Source organism: Humulus lupulus, chromosome 3, assembly GCF_963169125.1.
Source record: "Humulus lupulus chromosome 3, drHumLupu1.1, whole genome shotgun sequence".
Lineage (NCBI taxonomy): Eukaryota > Viridiplantae > Streptophyta > Magnoliopsida > Rosales > Cannabaceae > Humulus > Humulus lupulus.
Window position 1 is genome coordinate 120976767 of NC_084795.1, and position 3202 is coordinate 120979968.

The following is a 3202-nucleotide window of genomic DNA, read 5'->3' on the forward strand; positions in this document are numbered from 1 at the left end:
TCAGAAAATGTTTCAATAAAAGAAGGACATGATTGAGCATTATGACATGAACTAGCACATAAAGAACAAACAGCTTTTTTAGGTTGCACATGAGAATTCATAGATTGACTTATTACTAAGGCTTTTACTTTTCTTGCTAATTTTTCAAATGATGTTCTTAAATCACTTTCTTCTTTTATTTCATATTTTCCTTCTCTTTTTGGTGAATGGTTGGCTCTAGACCTGGGCTCAGAATAATTCCATTGTTGTGAATTAACAGACAATTCTTCAAGAGCGTCCCAAGCCTCTTGCCCTTGCAATTTTAAAAATTTTCCGGTATGCATAGATTGAATCATTTGTCGGTTTGAAGGGGTTAAACCATCATAAAAATATTTTACAAGTCTCCATTTTTCAAAACCATGGTGGGGACATTTTAATAATAAATCTTTAAATCTTTCCCAATATTCATAAAATTCTTCGTTATCTTTTTGATAAAATTCAGAGATTTCTTTTCTTAAACTATCAGTTTTGGACATGGGGAAAAATTTAGCAAGGAATTTATTAAAAAGTTGATCCCAAGTAGTTATGGTTCCAGTTGGAAGTGAGTTTAACCAAGCTTTGGCTCTATCTTTTAAAGAAAAAGGAAACAACCTAAGTTTAACCGACTCATCTGAAAAGTTTTGAAAACGAAAGGTTGAGCAAATTTCCAAAAAGTCTTTTACATGCATGTATGGATCCTCTCTTTCTAAACCATAATATGATGGTAACAATTGAATGATTGATGGTTTAAGTTCAAAATGAGTGGCATTAGTAGTGGGCAAAACAATGCATGAAGGAGCATTAGATGAAATAGGTGAAAAGTATTCAAGAAGAGTTTTTTCTTGCACAACATTAGGTTCTTGTTCCATTATGCTTAAACTTTCAATTTCACGTAAAGACACTAATTTTTTCACCAAACGATTTTTTGAATTACGATGCCAATGATGCATACAATGTCACAAATTTCACCAAGTAACACAAACAATCACAAGAAAACAAATTTCTGATGTGGAAGATCAGTTAGAACCGCAACCACAGAGCATACTTATAACAAGAAGAGATTATAATATTTATATATATATATTTTTTGTTATGATTTTTATGATTTTTTATATATTTTTTTTTGTTTAACTTGTTCCCAGGCCTATTTGATTCCACTTACTTACAACTTAATAACAACTCCCCGAGGTTAATTAATAAGCGTGGATGGGAACTTTGCCAAATTTCCTTTAAGCAAAAGTTGCTTATGTTGAAAGAACAAGCTTTGTTTTTTAGTTTTTTTTTTCCAAGTATTTTCTTAAACAATAAAATTACAACTAACTAAATGCGATAATTAAGAAAAAAAATGACAATAGCAATAGTAAATAGTTATATAAAAATTAGGAGGTCTTGGAATGGGCCTGGGCCTGTGCTTTTCAGAAATGCCACTTTCCTTCTTTTTGAACTTTCTATCATTTATTCCACTTCAAGCAAAAAAATACAACATATTACCTACACAAAATAATGTAAATTAAGTCATAATAAAATATTTTCATTTATAAAATAAACCATATTAATTCTTTGAAAATATTAATTACAACTTAATTTAATTTAACATTTAATTTCAATAAAACACACATTTTTTACTTCCCTAAACACAATAGCTTAAATAATTAACTACCATATTCTTACAACAAAATAACTATAAAAACACACAAAAATCTATAAAATTAAAATAAGCCTAATAAATTCAAAATTACTTAAAAACTTAATAAATTATTTAAAAACTCAAGAATTAAGCAACAATTAGCACATTAAAAGTGGTAAAATAACTCTATTTTGTAGAGTTATCAACTCCTTTGGCCTCATTTAAACTCTTCTTAAGGCTTGCCTTTAGGGTCTTATTCACAACCTCGACCTGTCCATTGGCCTGTGGATATGCTACCAAGGAAAAACTCTTAATAACACCGTACTTTTCACAGAAGTTGGTGAAAAGATCACTGTCGAATTGGGTCCTATTGTTTGACACGATCTTTCTAGGAAGCCCGAACCGACATACAATGTTTTATACCACAAAGTCCAGGACTTTCATCGATGTGATGGTTGCCAAAGGCTCAGCCTCTACCCATTTTGTGAAGTAGTCGATTGCCACCACTGCATAACGAACTCCTCCCTTTCCCATTGGTAGGGACCCTATCAAGTCGATTCCCCACACCGCAAATGGCCACAGGGATGAGATCATAGTTAGCTCGACTGGAGTAGCTCGGGAAACTATGGCGAAGCGCTGGTATTTGCCGCATTTCTGAACATGGGAGATGGAGTCTTTCGTTAAAGTGGGCCAAAAATAGCCCTGCCTCAATATTTTCAATGCTAGGTTTTGCCCCCCAGCATGATCTCCACAAAAGCCTTCATGCACTTATTACATAATGGTTTTAGCTTCCTCAAGCAGAACACACCGTAGGAGAGGCAATGAATGACCACATCAGTATAATGTACCATCCACTATCACATACCTCAGAGCTTGATAGAGTATTTTTCTTGTGACCTTTCTTTCCTCAGGTAGCCTTCCTATTGTAAGATATTCCACTATGGGGGTCATCCAGGTCAGCCTTGTATTGATCATCTCGACCTCTACCACTTTTTCTGTCACGCTCGGACTTTCCAAGAACTCCACTGGCACTATATTCAAAGTCTCAACTTCCTTACCAAAGCGTCAGCATTAGATTTCTGCTCGCGAGGAATCTGTTCAACAGTACTGGACTCAAATTCTGATAGCTCCCCCTTTACCTTAGCTAGGTAAGTCGCCATCTTGGTACCTTGAGCTTAATACTCCCCCAACACCTGATTGACCACGAGCTAGGAATCACTATAACACTGTACGACCTTCGCTTTTAGCTCATTCGCCACTTTAAGTCCAGCTAGCAAGGCCTCATATTTGGCTTCGTTGTTAGATGCTTCGAATCCGAATCTCAGAGCTGTATGGAATCGATGTCCTTCTCAATATGATCCCAGCTCCGGATCCGTTCTCGTTCGATGACCCATCTACGAATATTTTCCACAACTCCTGCACCATTTCCTTCAAAAACTCCTCTTCAAATCCATTGCATTCAGCCACAAAATCAGCAAGGGCCTGACTTTTGATTGAGGTCCGTGGTACATACAATATTTTGACCTGGCTGAGTTCAACCGCCCATTTTAAAAGATG

The 3202-nt window shown here is 35.4% G+C and overlaps 1 non-coding gene across 1 annotated transcript; it reads left to right on the top strand.

The window, feature by feature from the left end:
* Positions 1 to 393: 393 nt before the first annotated feature.
* LOC133827949 (small nucleolar RNA R71) lies at positions 394 to 500 on the top strand. The gene has a single exon (XR_009890598.1). It is a non-coding gene; the product is annotated as a small nucleolar RNA R71 (small nucleolar RNA).
* Positions 501 to 3202: the final 2702 nt, after the last annotated feature.